The sequence below is a fragment of the Pinus tabuliformis genome, chromosome 8 (assembly GCF_031772625.1).
Source record: "Pinus tabuliformis cultivar Carrire ecotype Pingquan chromosome 8, CPIR1, whole genome shotgun sequence".
Lineage (NCBI taxonomy): Eukaryota > Viridiplantae > Streptophyta > Pinopsida > Pinales > Pinaceae > Pinus > Pinus tabuliformis.
Window position 1 is genome coordinate 1,368,575,780 of NC_142294.1, and position 18,592 is coordinate 1,368,594,371.

Sequence of the window (18,592 nt, forward strand, 5' to 3'; positions counted from 1 at the left end):
TATAGTACTAGCACAACCAAGAGTAGGAGAAATTGATCACCCCATAGCATTTGCAAGTAGAAAAATTTCCAAGGCAGAGAAGAACTATAGCACAACAGAAAGAGATGGGTTAGCTATGGTATATTCATTACAAAAGTTCATGGACTATTTGTTGGGAGCACATTTCAAGATGTTCACCGACCACTCCACACTGAAATATTTGGTGAATAAGCCTATTTTAGGAGGAAAAATATGTCGATGGTTGTTATTATTTCAGGAGTATGAGTTTGAGCTTCTAGTGAAGCCAGGAAGATTGAATGTCTAGATTGACCATATATCAAGGATAAAGATAGGAGAAGAACCCACACATATTGAAGATAACCTATCTGATGCACACTTATTCACAATCGGAGTCACAAATGATCGCTTTGTGGATATTATTCAGCTTCTGGCTACAGGAGTAGCACCTGCAAAGGACACTTGTACAAAATGGGGCCAGATGAAATACTGCGTAGATATATCCCTGAACACGAAAGACAGAGTATTATGACAGAAGCTCATGGAGGAGTCACAGGTGAACATTATACAGGAAAGGCCATTGCACATAAAATATTGAGAGTTGGGTTATGGTGACCCACAATACATAAGGATGCAAAATAGTTCTTCCAAGAATGTGATGTATGTCAAAGAACAGGGAAGCCATCTAGGAGAGATAAGATGCCACTAGTACCACAGGTAACTTTGCAAGATTTTGACAGATGGCCTATTGACTTTGTTGGACCTATCATTGCACTAGGAAAAAGGACTGGTGCGAGATATATAATCACTGTAACTGATTATTTGACAAGATGGCCTGAAGCATAGCGAGTGAAGGATTGAAGCATAGAAACTACTACGAAGTTCCTCTTTGAATATATACTATCTAGATTTGGATGCCCATGGATTCTAATGAGTGACCAAGGGAGACACATCTTGAATGAAGCATTAACTGAGGAATTGTAGGGTTACCACCAGATGATCACTCCTTATAATCCTCAGGCAAATGAAATAGTGGAAGCTTTCAATAAGATTCTAGAGAATGCATTGACCAAGGTATGCAATGTGAACACAGATGACTGGGATCTAAGGATTCCAGCAGTGTATTGGGCATACAGGACAACATGCAAAAAATTGATAGGGAAGGCACCTTTTAGGTTGGTATATGGAAAAGAGGAAATTATGCCTATGGAGCACATTGTTCCAAGTTTGAGGATTGCTACGTTCACAACTATGGAAACCTTGACATTATGAAGGAAAGGATGTTGCAGTTACTGAATCTAGAAGAAGGCAAGTTCATAGAAGGGTTCCATCAACAAGTACAAAATGAAAGGGAGAAATCCTGACATGACAGGCACATCAAGAAGAAGACATTCCAGGAAGGAGAACTTGTAGTATTATATGACAACAAATTTGCGAAGCTCTTAGGAAAATTTAAGACACATTGGTTAGGGCCGTATATCATCAAGGATATCTATGATGGTGGTAAAGTTCAAATCGTGAAGTTAAATGGCTAGTTGATCCTAGGACGAGTGAATGGTAGCAGATTGAAAGTATACAAGGATGATTCTATCCCTAGAACTTCACACTGAAAAATGAAGGGAAGAAAGTCTTAGTGCCACCTGCAGTTGAAAGTGGGAACGAGACTATAAACTATTATGTAGAAAGGGACTTTTCCAAAGGGAGATTATTGTGCAATACTTAGGAGTATGACTAAGTCCAAAGGAACTGCGACGAAGAAAGGATGTTTGTGCCACAAGGGAAGGTTCATCAAAGTTGGCCGAAAATATGACCATTGGAAGGAAAAAACTACCATTAAAAGGAAGTTGTCGTTAAAGGGCGCAAGAGAAACGAATTTATGAGGCACAATTGGCTTAATCTAACACCATACCTGCATTAAATGAGCAATATCTTAGCCAATCATGCGGCTAGAAATTAAAATTTGTTATAAAAAACATATACCATGCCACATTTTACACTTTGATGTCTGGAGAATTTAGTTTGAGAACATGCCACTAAGTGAGAGATAAATGAGCTATTGCATGTCTAAGAGAAGCTTTGAGTAAATTGCTAGAGCATTGCTAAGAAAGGGCTAGCAGGAGTCATGGAAGCCCACTGTGGTCAAACCGGAGCAACGAATGTACCGATGTCCCAAACGTGCATGAGGTCGCCGCAAGAGAAGGTACCCAAGAAAGCACAACCTCTAAAGAAACATGAAAAGAGGCCAACTGAGGTCTCTGGGATAGAACTGAGGACATCTCTAAGGAAGAAGACATAGAAGGAAGTGCGAACAAAGAACAAGGAGGACAAGGGGAAGAAACCTGCGCAAAAGGGGAAGAAATCAATCCAGCAGAAGGAACCACAGGAGATTCATGATAGTGAGGGAGAGGCTGAGGTGCACCAAATGGAAACATAGGGCGTAAAAATTCCCTCTGTGCTCCCACCCTATATGCCACCAAGAAAATCGAGCGCCAAGGCAGTTAAGGACCCAAAAGACACAAAGTTTTCACTCCATTGTTACCGGAGGAAGTTCCATTTGACGACAAAGTGTTGGGAAAGATCCCACAACTGAAGATGGAGGACTGGGATTTCAATGAACAAAGAAAATACCTACAGCTTGAGCCAAGAAGATACTTGCAACAAGTATATTACCCAGAAAGTGGAGTTACAAGGTTAGAGCCACACCAATGGGCTATATGATTGCGAAGTGAAGGCCTGTTAAATATGCTACTTGTGCCACACTTCGGTAGAAGCACATCCAATATAGCCTGTATGCGACAAATTCTCACATTAGTACAAGATGGATGCCTCTAACTGGGGACGAGGATCCTAATCGATGAAATGTTGATCAAAAGGATTCCAGGACTGCCTCACCAAGAAAAATACCTCACATAATAGTTTGTGGGCAAGAATCAACATAAGGCGATGGCACAGGCAGTGAAGGATAAGTTCGGAATTGTCAAGAAGTCACGCAGATAGGATAAAAAATCCATCGATGACCAAGGGGTACCGTTAGCTTAAGGGGCCATGACCCAGGTTCAGAGTTAGTTGTTGTTACACAGTATTTTGTCACCGACTCTATATCCCCTGATTCCGGGTAAAGTTGGTCTCTGAATGGCATATGTTCTGTGTCATACATCAAGATATGTGTCTCTATCTTCCATATCACTCCAAAATATCAACCATGCTCATTAATCCTGAAGTTGACCCCTTTTGCCTATGTTTCGAGATCGTCGCAAGACACCAGTATTCTGTCTGCGATGATGGACTAAAGTGAACCAGAACCTCGCGACACTGTTGCAAGAGTACATCTGTTCTCTGTGACAGTCAGATTTTAGGGCTCGTCGCAAGTCCTCAGTATCCTGCTTGTGACGATAGCTCTGAATACATTGTTTCCTTGTGACGTCGTCTCTGAGTCCTAGTGTTTGACTCGCGACGACCCAGATATGGCGAATTAGTTCAAACAGAATGCTTCTGGGTGGTTCTGGAACTGGTTTTTGGGTCAAGGAAGTTCACCTTTCCTCCTTTGAGATGGTGGTTCCGCCTTTTGAGCAACCTCCCATGAAGATAAGCTCCCTCTCCCTCATTTATGGAGGCTCCTCCTCTTATAAAAGCATCCTCCATTGCTATGATCAGCTAGTTTTTTGTTAGTGAGCAAATTAGCTAGTTCTTGGTGTTAGATTGATAGTTTGCAGTGTGAATTGCTGATAGTCTAGCAGTAGGTTGTGAGGTATGAGAATAGCCTTTCATGTTGTGGATTGAAAGTGTAAAATGGTTTTGTAAGAAGGAAGCCTTGTTGTGATTGCCTTAGTTTCATACTTGAGCTTTTGGGTGAGAGAGAGAGAGTCATCAGTCTTTCTGGGAGACCTTTGAGAGTGAATGCTTATGGAGACATACTGATCGGACCCTTCAAGGAAGCTTGCGACATCAAGGCATGGTTGTAAGCTTTACTTTTGTTCATATTAATACAATCAATGGTTATTTCCTATATCATGTATGAAATATATTTGATAGCTTATGGTTCCTTGACTCTGTAAGTAGATAGTTCATTGTTGTGCTCTATTATGTGTTTCGTTGTTCTCTTATGTTGTTTCAGGTGAATCACTCATCAAGGAGAAGAAAACGATAGCTGAAGTAGCGTAACAAAGACTACATCAAACACTGGCATAAGGTAGGATCTTTCAACACAATGACTATTTAAGGAATTAGATGATGTATTTGTCTTTCTGTGACTAGACCCACTCTAGGGCTAGAGGGGTTGCCTCTATCCACTGAGGGAACTTTACCTACATCATAAGTTAGCGACTCCGCTGGGGATGCTTTGTGTGTTGTCTCTTGATTTTGATCTTGTTGTTTTCGATTGAATTACATAGTGTCTCTTTGTTTTGGGACTGAACCATCAATGATTTGGATCACTTTAGTTGATCTGGTATTCCACTCACTGTCTCAGTGATAAGCCTGGTCTCTTTTAGCTGTTTTTGCCTTGTTTTCCCTCTTTATTGAGATCGTCATTGTTTAATTCCTAATAGTTGCGACGAATCACTCCTGTTCTCTTTACCCTCACTATACATTGTGGATATCCTGTCATACAGCTGCGACAATTCATGAAATCTGACCATCTCTGAAAACAGGTGTAATCTTGCGTCAATGTCTCTTAAAACAGGTGTACGCTTGCGACTGTCTTAGGTTGTCAATGTTGCACCTGCAACGATTTCTGTAGGGTTAATTTTTATAACCCTGCCTCTTGAATAGACCAATGTAGCTTGCCCTTTGCTATTTCTTTCACCTTGTTAAGATTGTTTTGACTGTGTTTACTGAGGCATGTCCTTCTCGGTTCCATTTGTATGAAATTTGACTTTTTGGACTGTGTGACCTAGGTCTTTTAGGGTTCCGTCAAGAATTCGCTAGTTTTGGGTTGCTTGTCCTTTCAAGTTTCTAAGCTGCATCCACAACAGTCTTGTTGATTTGTTTGAAGCTGTTCTTTTGCCCATCTTCTTGGTTGATCCGTAGTAATTGGTCATCAAACTAGCTTGTTGTGTTGATTTGATTTCCATTCACTATTGAAGCATAGATTACATTTGCCTTTTGATCAGTCAAGTTGTGCATTAGCTTGTTTGTTATTTATTCCAAAAATCAAAAACATTGCAATCATATAGTATAAGAAAATGAAAGCATGTTTGCATTAGTAGATTCTTTATGATTAGAATTGAAAAGCGAAATCCAAATCTTTCATTTTTCGTAATAGTAGTCAAGGATAATTTTAGGGGCGAATTTTCGCCCTTTGGCGAAATTAAGGGGTTTTAAATTTTTAGTGGGCGAATATTTTGTATCATAGTACATTTTTACAAATCACCTCAAATAGCCCACCTTATTTTAAGGGAGAGGGTAAAAAAGGTAAATTTAGCCCTTGAAATTAGGACTTACAACCTTCCATTCGCCCATTTTCAAGAATAGGTTTTATTTAAGTGAGTCCATTCGCCCATTTTCAAGAATAGGTTTTATTTAAGTGAATCCTATGGGCCAAATACCATATTTATAAAAGAGGTATGGTAAATTAATAAAAATATAAATAAATGAGAGGTATGGTAAATAAATAAAACATTTTTTATATTTACTCCATAAGTCACATTATATACATGTAATGGTGTAAACAAATAAAAATATAAGTAAAGTGGAGGTATGGTAAATAAAAAAAACTTTTTATACTTACTCAAAAGGTATGGTAAATAAATAAAAATATAAATAAACTAGACGTATCGTAAATAAATAAAACCTCTTTTTGTATTTAGTCCATAACCCTCGTTCTATTTATGAAGGCTCAAGAAAGAAGTTTTATTTAAGTGAATCCTATGGGCCAAATACCATATTTGTAAAAGAGGTATGGTAAATTAATAAAAAATATAAATAAACGAGAGGTATGGTAAACAAATAAAACATTTTTTTATATTTACTCCATAAGTCACCTTATATTTACAAACACTCAAAAAATGGGTTATATTTAGGTGAAACTTATTAATACCATGCAAAAAAACCATTATTAACCCTAATATTAGAATTAATAAAAATAAAAATTGCACATGGTATTGACCCATGGTATTCACCAAAATGGCACATGGTATTGACCCATGGTATTCACCTGGAATGTAGCCTATTTAAATGGGGGAATTAAACCAGCATGTAGCCTATGCTAAGATTCACTAGGACTTTACAAAGTTTTATTATTTAGTGAAAGACTCACCAAGATCTTACAAGATTTTATAATTGAGTAAAATATTCTAATAAAAATAAAAATGGCACATGGTATTGACCCATGGTATTCACCAAAATGGCACATGGTATTGACCCATGGTATTTAAATGGGGGAATTAAACCAGCATGTAGCCTATGCTAAGATTCACTAGGACTTTACAAAGTTTTATTATTTAGTGAAAGACTCGCCAAGATCTTACAAGATTTTATAATTGAGTAAAATATTCGCCATGCCTAGTGAGAGATTCGCCAAAAAATTATATATACATATTATATTATTGATAAAATCGCCTTCCATTTTTCCTATATACCATGGAGATTCGCCCATTTATTATATTTATAAATTTAGGGGGGGTTCTTAAAATTTTCCCTGATAGTAGTTGAAAGATAAGCAGAAATCGATGCATTGTGTTTCCTATTGATTGGATTACTTGCTTGCACTATTATTCTTGCATTTGCTTGTTATTGAATTAACTCCTTACTCTAATTTTAGTCATTCATTGAAAGGAATGGTTTTTTACTCATTTTAGTTTCATACTAGAGATTGTTGGAATACATTCGATAGGTCCTTGGAATAGAGACTTAATTCAAGATTAGCTGTTAAAATCTATTGAATGAACTTAAAAACACATTGGAACCTAACACTCACATATCTAGTGGTCTAGGCTAGAGACGTGTTCCGACGTCGTTAAACCTAGTTACTATTGTTTTCACTAAGGTTAGTTGATTCCTCCTTTTTTGATTCAATAGGTGCTAATACGGATTTGTGCTCCCCATACCATCGCGTATATATTGGGAGACCCCACTAGGTTATCATCCTATTATCCATAAGAAGCCGAGTCTACCGTCTTACGAGTCGTAATGCACCGAACACAACATTCAGAAGATTCACTGTTGTATGGAAAGTCCTTGTTCATTTCTCTTTCATTTATTACCAAGGTGTATATGCAGTTTTATGATTTGTCTGGTAAACCTCTTTCCTAGAATTTCAGAGCAGTCACTTTCGTTCCTTTTCAACTCTTTAAAAGAAAAGGATCATCTGAGCACTTTTCCTTTCAGTCTCAGTAAACCTCGAAAGAGATAGAGACACCTTTTGTCCTTTTCTCGACTCTTAAAATATGAAAAGGCACAGTTTTGTTTCAATGTTGTAAAATTAACTACCCATGAAATATTCCTGGTTATAGTTCTTGTTTCTTTCAAGGTCATTTCCAATGGAAACATTTCCAAAGTCTACCAGTCAAGGTCTCCCCCCATATGGGAATCCTAGTCCTTTTCCTTCTTTTGGAAATGTTGGTGCTCCTTATATGGCAATGTTGTCCTTTCCTGGGTTAACCATTGATTTACCTGTTTGGTTTTTTTCAACCTCGATGGTCCCGAGCGTTTGGATTCCTGTTCTGTTGTCTCCTTCATTTAAATCATGACAAGATGATTCTAGGGTTGACCCTTCACCTTCTTCCCCTATTTCTTCACCCTCCCCTTCTACTTCGCCTAGTGAAAGTTCTAAATCCAGTAACCAGGAGGCTAAGAAGAAGAAGAGGAAGACAAAGAAGAAGAAGTTAGATAAGCGAGAGGCCACCTGTGCAACTATTTCTCTGAGTACACCTCCGGTAGAAAAACCTTATGATCCTCCACGGAAGGTTAAATTTCCTTATAAGTTGTGCAAGGGTGACAATTTTCTTCATGATTGTCCTGGTATTCCTATGATCTTAGAAGTATGGTCTTGAGATATGATTCGACCATCCTTATCGACCTCTGAAGATCATGTCGATGTTATACCTTCAGCTAGCAGTGGTAAGAAGCAAGGGAATATTAGATTACCTTATAGGTTATGTGAAGGCGACCATCTCCTTCACCTTTGTCCACTCATAGATAAAGCTTCTGCCATTTTGGAAAACCTTACAGCTCCTTCACCCCCACTTCCAGTTGATTATCAGAGGCTTTCTTCTAACCCTCTCTTGGTTGACCAAGAGATTGACTTGGATTCATCTTTTTCCCATCCTGCTCTTCTTGAGCTTGACTATGTTATGTCTGTTCCCAACCAACCATTAGTCGAAAAGAATGTCGACTTTGTTTCGCCACCAATTGTTTGCTCTGTTCTGGAAGAGCATAATGATCATACTACTAATGTTCTTCTCGTCTCGTCAGATTCTCCTGAGTCAAAGAATGACCCTCCTATCCCAACTGATCAAGAGATTCCTTCTTCCATTCCCGTAGAGCATGGGGGAAATCATGCGCTACCCCCACTAAGTAGTTCTGTTGTTTCCTTCGATTGGAGTCACTTGACTACTTTGCGCCTCCCATCTTATGTGCCTTTCCAAATTATGGTACACGCTTATAATAAGGCAGTACCTGGCACTCTCTTGGATGAAGTTGCATCTGTTAGCCTCATGCCTTCCACTACTTGGCAAGCTTTGGGCTCCCCACAGCTTGTGCCTGTCACCCAGAATATTTTGGCCTTCGACGGAGGAACTAGTCAACCTTTAGGGATCCTTCCAAAGTTTCCTATTACTTTGGGAGGTAAAACTGTCTATATAGACGTGATGGTTGTCCAAGGTGCATTGGATTTCAGTCTTCTCCTTGGCCGCGATTATATTTATGTCATGGGGGCTCTTGTTTCTTCGCTTTTCCATGTAGTTTTTTTTCCACATGACGAAAGGATTGTGACAATAGATCAATTGTCATTCTTTGGTCACCAGGTACCTCCTATGCAACCATCATCCCATATCGGCTCTTGTTTGTTGGCAAGTACCTTCCCTGCCACAGGTCAATTATGTGGCTACCTGTTCCGTCTCCGCATCTTTTGATGATCATGCAGATGGTCTCGTCCATCATGTACTGGGGGCATTGGAACCCGATCTATTTAGCATGTTCCATGCAAATGTAGTGTGAGGAGGAATATGCCTCCTCTATGAGGGCTGATTTTTCCGACCTATTCTTTGCAATGTCATTTATGTGTTCTTTTAGCCTTATGCCCACAAATCTCCCTATTTCTCCTATATATACTTTCCTACATGAACAGGGAATAGGGTATACTCCTTTGTGATTTTTCAGGTCAATTGAATCTTTGGCAGAATCAAGCATGTTTTTTGTGGTGTTAGGGGGGAGTGAATGCAACCATGATGTTATGCTTGGTGAGAATTCTAGCAATTTTGTTGGTGGTTCCTTTTATACATGGTAAGAATATTTTAGGTTCTTCGAGAGGTTTTCTTTTTTGAGTTTTGGTTGTGGGGTATTTAATAGTTTTATGGATTATGTTTTCCTGATAACCATTATTTTTGAATACTTTGAAGAGATAGTTAAGTTCTTCCTCTAAGTGTTCAGGGTCACAGATTCTAGAAGCTCTAGTAGCTAGGGTTTTAATGACGCCCACTTTTTGTTTTGGATGGTGGTGGGAATTTGAGTGCAGATATTTGTCGGTGTGAGTTTGTTTTTTGAAGACTTGGTGGCTCAGTTTACCATTTTCCTTGGTGAGGAGGACATCTAAGAAAGGGAGTTGGTTGTCCTTTTCAATTTCAATTGTGAATTTAATGTGTTTAGAGAGGCTATTGATGTGAGCTAAGAAATCATTAAGTTTATCCAAACCATGGCTCCATTTAGAAAATATGTCGTTTACGTATATTTTCCATTCTTTAGGGGTGAATGGGAAATAATTAAGGGAAATTTGTTCAAAGTGTTCCATATATAGGTTGGAAATTATTGGAGATAAAGGAGAGCCCATGGCAACCCCATGGGTTTGCTCATAGATTTTTCCTTTGAAACTGAAGTATGAAGACTTAAGGAAAATTCTTATGAGGTCCACAGTTTCAGGGTTAGTGATTTTATTTAAAACTTCAATGGCCACATCTACCGGAACCATGGTGTAGAGCAATACTATGTAAAAGCTTACAAGGAGGTCATTGTCATTAATTTTTAGGTTTTTAATCCATTCTATGAAATAAGAGGAATCTTTCATATAAGAGGGGGTGATACCATATAGACGCCAAAGCTTGTTGGCAAGGTATTTAGCTAACCAATAGGTGGGTGATCCTATAGTGTTAACTATCGGTCTTAATGGAATATCAACTTTGTGGATTTTTGGATCACTGTATATTCTAGGGATGATGGCGCTATTAGGGGTTAATCTATTCTTTGTAATTGTATCAAGTGAGGAATTTTTTATTTTGTTAATTACCTGGTGAAGGATTTTGCTGCTCAGATCCTTGTTCAATAACCTGTAGCAGCCACTCTTGTTGAGGTGTTTGTCCATCTTCTTATCATAATCCGATCTATCCATTATGACAGTAGTATTTCCTTTGTCAGCTTTTAAAATTATAATGTTTTTGTTTTTTCTGATGTTATTTAAAGCTATAGATTCATCTTTGGAAATGTTACATGGAGGAGGCTTGGCTCTTCTAAGAATTTTGGCAACATCCTGTCTTATTTCTTCTGCAACATCTTGATCTGCGTTCTTGATAGCGACTTCAATGTTGCTTATGACATCATTTATGGGGATTTTTGTTGGAGATATGGCATAGTTTAATCCTTTTTCAAGCAACGATTTCAAGTGATCATCAAGAACTAGCTGAGATAGGTTGAATACCATCGAGTTTATGTTTTTAGGTTTCTGGTTCTTTCTTCTATTGCTAAAGGATAACAGGCATAGGTTTTATCAGAGGCAGTGTTGGTTTTTTCCGCAAGGCGACGAGCTAGACTGTGCTCTCCGGGGGGACTGTATTGTATGGTAGTTGTAGTAATCGGCGTCATTGGCTTCTGAATACGATTTCGGGAGTGAGTGGTGCTGCCCAGTTGCAGTGAGAGACCATGGGATGCGTTGGTTACTTCACTGGAAAGTTCGCTTAGGATCAGACCGTGGGATGTGTGGGTTTTTTTGCTGGAAATTTCGTCTAGGAGCTTGGGGCGACAGGTATCCATGACTGATTGCGATTTGGTGAGTTGAGGAGGGTTGTGCATTGCCAAGATGGATTGTTGGGTAGAGAGTGAGATGCGATGGTCAGCTAACGTAGAGTTGCTATTCAAAACAGGAGGCATGATGGAAATCGAGTGGACATTGTGACAGGATCTATGTTTTTAATCTCCATGTTACTTAGCCTTTTTAACTTTTTGTTTTTCTTTGTGGACAGATAATCAAGTCTTTTATCTACTTTGGCGAAGGTGAGAGCGTCTAAATTCTGCCACAGGTCAAAGCACAGGGTTGATGAAAGTTGGAGATGTAAGCCCAGAAGAATTTCAGATGTTTTAATTAATTGAAGCCTAGAATACTTTATTTCATTTCTGATGAGCGTTTTACTGAGTTTATTGAAAATCAAGATGTTCCGACCACATTTAAGGGGATGGTTGCACTTAGCAAAATTCGGAGTGAGGTTTTCATCTCTACAATGTTTCAGAAAAATGAGGTTGGATAGGTATTTATCTCTTGAGATTCTCATCTTCTCAAATTTTAGTGCAATGTTCATTATGTCTCTTCCATGGTGAGACTTAATGGTGTTAAAGAGTGACTCCATACAGGTTGGTTGAATTTCAAAAATATTTGTGGAAAAAACATGTTATCATTTTATAACCAACATTTCAGACTAACTAAGTGAGTCCATCATCAGGGTTGTAATCTGCATTTTGAGAAGAGAGAGCGTGAATGCTTGGAGAAATTAATAGTTAATAGTTGATAGTTTAATGATAAAAATTCATTGTCGACTTTTTATCTGCTTAATTGATTATCATTTTAATGATTAATTTAAGTATATTTGATTTTGATTTCTAGTTTACTAATAATATTATATATAAATGTCTAGTTTATGATTAATATTATATATAAATTTTTGTTGTTGTTGTTTAATGATTAACTTAAAAGAACATATCAAAAATTAAAAAGTTATAAAAGATTAATAAATTATTATTATTTTAAAATTAATGTTATTAATGTTGGTTTATTTATGTAGTTTTTTAGGTAATTGTATTAAAATGAGTGAATTAAAAAAGGTAGGCTATTAATTATTACTAGGATTAATATTAATATTTATATATGAATGTTTATTATTAATATTATATATAAATGTTTGTTGTTGTTTAATGATTAACTTAAAAGCATATATCAAAAATTTTAATAGTTTTAAAAGATTAATAACTTATTATTATTTTAAAATTAATGTTATTAATGTAGGTTTATTTATGTAGTTTTTTAGGTAATTGTATTAAAATGAGTGAATTAAAAAAGGTAGGCTATTAATTATGATTAGGATAATATTAATATTTATATATGAATGTTTATTAATAATTAATTATGTTTTATTTTATTCTTAGTAAGGGTTTCCAAGAACTACTTAGTTTTAGACCATCATCTCTGTTCATGTTGTTTGATGATTTCTCTATTTCAATGGCTTCTTTCACCCTTCTTTTTAAATAATGGTCTTCTTTGTGAATTAATTTAGCATGTTCCATGCAAATGTAGTGTGAGGAGGAATATGCATGCTCTGCGAGGGCTGATTTTTCTGACCTATTCTTTGCAATGTCATTTATGTGTTCTTTTATCCTTATGCCCACAAATCTCCCTGTTTCACTTATATATACTTTCCCACATGAATAGGGAATAGAGTATACTCCTTTGTGATTTCATCAAAAGACTTTGAAAACATTTAATCAACCATTCATTCTTCGATCATTATTTGCAAAACATGTAATGTTTGAATCATAATGCAATTGTAGTTTTTTGGAAAAGTATGTTGGTTAGGATGACATGTGCATAAAGGACATATATGACATATGAAAGGTGATAATGGAATATGAATGCAATATATATCACGCAATGTGAATATGAGGTATGAACATGAATTCCACACCGCGCCGCCCCCCCCCCCCCGCGCAACTAAAGGTAATTTCAGCTTTTGTTTTATGAAATGAGAAAGGGAACATGGTGAAGCATTTTCCAAAAATTATAATTTTAGTATTAAAGGAATTATATGATGAAAATCTAGAAAAGAACATAATTTGACTTACTTAAGTGGACAAACTTTGTATATGTAGAAAAATGTAGCTCCTGCTGTTGAATCATGGACTGAAGAACACAAGAATTTGATTTGTGAGTTGGTTGCATACATGATGGATGAATTGTTGAAAGTGGATTCTTTATTGCTACTACTAAATCTTTTGTATATGCTACAAAATGCTGAAATGATATAGTCTTCACCTGTTACAAAACCTGATGGTACAATTCTAGTCATGTGAATGAATGTGTTGTTGTCGATCATGAAGAGAAGTCATTAAATTAATGGCCATTGATGAATTTTGTTAACCAATGCAAGGAAAACTTGTCATTAATGTCAACGAGTGCCAAGGTACCTAAGTACATCTTGTAATGTGCGAATAGATGAGCTGATGTTGAGCCACTTGCAAGATCCAATGATTAAGGGACATTGATGTATTCCATGATTGTTAGCAAGAAAACTTGTCATTAAGTCATACGAGCCTCAAGATACTAATAAGGACTCTAGCCTTGAACCTAGATAACGTGCTGATGTCAATAGGCCAAGACTTATTAGAAGGGAGGCCTTAATGAATCCTCCATCATCTAACGTGAGCATACAATAATATTTTTGGAGGACTATGGATGAAAAGTTTTGCAGTGGATCAAGGTTTATTTAACAAAACAGAAAGGAAAATGGAATGGACCAGCTTTCTAAGGGAGCTAAATGGTTTTATTGCTGGGTTACACGTTAGTGAAAGTGAGGCAAGAAAATGATTGTGAAGGAAAATGAGATGAATATTTTATTAACTGAATAAGTAGGAATGCAATGGTAAGACTGGCATCTCAAAGGATTTGAAATGGTGTGATGGATCTAATTTTTCTTTCTTTATCCAAACTCATGTGCTCATGCATGGATATTTCATCTTTGATGTTGCTTTGATAATGTTCTTAAAAAATGTGGTCTTTGAGAGACACTGTTTGTTTGTGGTCATCTGTTTATCTTCCTGAAACCTGAAAAAACAAAAACTTAGTATTTTTTTCTGCAATGAAATGTAAGATTATCAAAAGAGAGAGGTGATGAATCTCTCTATTTATGACATTTACATAAAAAAAAAAAAATGAGAATTGGTACTAATAAAACAAATTCAAGAAAGAAAATCAAATCAATTTCTACATGTTTCGAAATTAATGCCTTAGGTTACCTGCCATGCATTGTTGGAAATTTCTTCATTATTTTATTGTTTCAAAGTCTAATTAAAGTTTTCTCATTGTTTAGATCTTGTCGAGATCTTTCCGTCGATGTTTAAATCGTCAAAAACCAATGTCATATGAGAAAGTTAAGCTTATTTGAAAGATGAAGTAGGAAGATGATATGATATGGCAACATTATGCTGATGTGAAAGATGAAGTAGGAAGATGATATGATATGGCAACATGATGCTGATGTGAAAGATGAAGTAAGAAGATGATATGGCATGTGCTAATGTTTAGAATGCATTGTCAACAAATAGATTATCGAATTGAATACATAGCTGCCAAAATGTTTTTTTAGTTACAAAATTGTTTTTCAACTACAGAATTACGCATTTCCTGCATCTAAAAATCATGCATGGACAGTTAGGTATACACAACTATGCATTTTAATTAGTCCAATTTTAATCAGTAACTCCTCTAAAAAAAAGAGCAAATACCCTACTTATTTTATTGATCATTTACTGGAAAATGCAGTAAACAAATTTTATTAAAAAGGCAAAGTAGAAAGTTCCAAAAATTTATTACCTTCAGATGTTGACGTTGTAGTCTTATTTGTTGCTTTGTCTTCTTGCGCATGATACATATTTAGTAAAGGTTCAGCCGCTCGGCTTCATCAAGAACCAAACAAGGTTTAATCTTCGAGGACCCATTTATGATTTAACAAGTTGTTATGGGCATGACAAAAATTGTTTTTATCTATTGACCAACAAACTTTATAACTTGCAACTCTGATGTGAGGGGCTCCTCCTTTTGCAACCCCTTTTTGCATGTCCATATATGCTTTCATTTTTCACAAATTTTCAGCCTGTTGTAGCAATTGCGCGCTTATTTGAGTGGTTGTACATAACTAGATTTTGCAGGGCACAAATGGAAACTACCTTCATCTCTTCTGTTGGTTGGCCCTTAAGCAGATTCACAAGTGCAAAACAAGAAGAGATTGCATCTGTTGTCTATGCTAGAGTCTCGTTTTGAAATAGATCCCCTATTGCAAGAGCAACTAGCATTCTTGCTTGCTGAATTTGAGTCTGAGGATCAAGAAAAAACTGATCTAATGGAGAAATTGTTGACTTTGAAACTTTTAAGTCTCTGAAAAGGTTCATTACAGTTTGAATTAATGAGTGTCGGTGGGCTCATTTGGAAATGACATTTGAGCTAGCCCCATTCCAGTGGGATGATATATTCTTAGAAGTGACAGCACCTTGCCTCTGTATATGCCTGTCATTCAAATGAAAACAATGATAACAACGATTGTCCAAGGAGCAAAGAGGGTGATTTCATTGTTTAATCATGATCATTGACACGATGTCCAAACCTGTCAAAGTCAGATTAGTGGGAGAGATTTACGAGTTGTTTGCATGATGTGAAGACCCAACAATGGCAGAGTAGAGGATTGACTATTACGGTCATCATCCAGCTGTGTGAGGAGATGATAGGATTTCTCGACATTATTCAGTAAGGCTTCCAGCAGTCTCGCTGCAAGTTGCTACATTGCCTAGGATGGTGAATCTAATAGAGGAATCAGCCACTCCACTGCCTACGAAGGTGTAATCTTGTAGGTAGCACGTCATTGAGGACTCTCTAAGATATTCACTAGCACCTTCATTGCACTACGCTACTTTGCAGGACAAAAGTCAGGTCATGTTAAAACCGAGAAAATAGTCTCAACTAACATTGTAACCATACCAAGCGTAACACTACAACCAGCTAATATGATGCCAAGACGAGAGGGAAATACGATGCCAAGGACTAGTGCCGAGAGAGCTACACCTTTACACGAATATCAAGATGGATTTAATACAGATGGGCGAAGAAATTCCTATACAGCAAAATCGTAATTATTTGATCATGCTAGAGAATATCTTGGCATGATTTCTTCCTCCTTATTCTGCGAACAAAAATCCCGATTTTCCTCACAGACAGATGGGTTTTGGAGGATTTTTCTCCTTTAGCAAATGTGTGAAGATCTCAACTGACCTCGAGGTTTACAGAATCGTCTTTGTCTATTATTTATGATGCGCCATTAGATAGCACTGAATGTAGTCATCAGCTTCGATTCATTCAAGATTTTTCTGATGTCAACATCACCAAGCATTCTGCCTGGGACTCGATCTGTTGACCTTGACATCTTGAGGCCGATGCATCTCCTGCATGTAATCTCTTTGCCTTTTCTGGAATGCGTTGATTGTATGGGCAGGCTCCACGGGCTGTGGCATGCATTGCACCTTTTTCTTATTATACCCCAAACGATCCAGTGAGCTCAGAGTTTGAATGAATATTTTGCAGAGTTTTTATATTAAATGTTTTATTTGCAAGCTTGTTTCGAGGTCGATTTCCAACAATTCGTATCAGCACTCATCCTATTGTGTTTGGTGGTGACAACCACCTTCTCGGCAACCAAATACGCTGAGTAGAAACACACACTGAATTGACCAATCATGCTCAGCACCAGCTGCAAGAACTTCCATAAATGTTTCCGTGCCAGATCTTGCAAGGTTGTTCACGAGATTTTTTCACACCAATACCATTGTCGATAATGATCATTGAATTTTTTTAATTTTCATATTATATATATATATATATATATATATATATATATATATATATATATATATTATTTGTTTAAATCTATTTTTTTTTTTTTTTTTTTTTCCATTTAAAATTTAAATTCTATTTTAAAGAAATGATTTATTTAAAATTATTTTGTTTTTTTAGACTTTAATGGTTATGTTCCATTTTAAAATTTAATATATATAAACATTTATATATATATATATATATATATATATATATATATATATATTCTCTGATCCTCTAGGTCACACAAGGCCCAGGAGGAGAGCATACTCAAAATTTGCATTAATCGATTTTATTTTTTTTAATTTGGATTCAGAAAATAAATGAGAAGAATATATCTCATACACGAAATTATTGCTCTTTAATCTTTTCTTGTGCTCCTTATCCACTATCGTTTGTTTTATTGTAATTTTCCTACCAAGGGTTAATAAATGGGCGACTCTTATTGTACCACAAAATTGCAAATTTATCCTAAAAATCACAAAAACTTGTTTTTATTTGTTAGACATAATCTATTGAAAAAAAAATGAAACATTCTCTTAATTATAAGAGAATTTCCAATGCGTCCATTTGCGCAGCATGATCATGAGTAAAATCATATCCAAGTTTGAGAAACAAACCCTAGTAAATTTCTGGACATGATCATGAGGTTTTGATGTTAAAAATTCTAGCCAAATGACTAGTTGAGACCAAGTTTGAATGTTATCTTTATTCATAGAATCAGGTGATAGACCTACATGAAACTCAGGTTTCAACAACTTCTCTTCTTTAAGATGAATCCATGATTCTTGGAAGTTACCTGAATATTTTTTCTCTTTTGGTTGTTGTTCTTTAATGGCAATTGGTGCTTTATTTTACAATACCTCAACATTATGAGTGGATTGAGGTGTTTTATTGCTGGGGACTCCAAATGGTTGTGCAGGTAGTGGAGTGGAAATGGATATTTGGGGTACGTGTGCAGATGGTAATGGTTGACTTGAAGTCAATTGAGTGTGAAATGGATTTTGTGGTGGAGGTGAGTGGTATGAATAGTATTGAGTTTGGCATTTAGGATAGTGAGGAAAGTATTGAGGATACTATGGATTTCTTCTACAAATCTCTTGCCAACATTGTTTCCAAGATTAGTTTTGAGGTTAGGATTGTGATGGCCAAGGTTTCCAAGGCAAGGGTGTTTGCCAATTACTTTGAGATTGTTATGCATAACCTTGAAATTGAAAAGTAAGATCTTGCATTATACTAGGTTGATGAGGTTGCCATGATCTTTTTGGAGCCCCATAACAAGATTGTTCCAGTGTTTGATTTTCTCCTAGTAAACTTCCTTTAACCATGGAAATGATGGACAATCTTTAGTAGTATGTAATCCTGCACAAATTTCATACGTTTTAATGTTATCAAGTGGACATTCATGCAAAGCATGTTTCTTTTTTCATTTAGGGAAAAACATAAATGAAGCAACATTCTCAACTATTTCCTTTTTTTCCATTCTTAGCATATCAATTTGTTATTTTAAATTACCAAAAATGTCTAGCAAATTGTTAAGTTCAA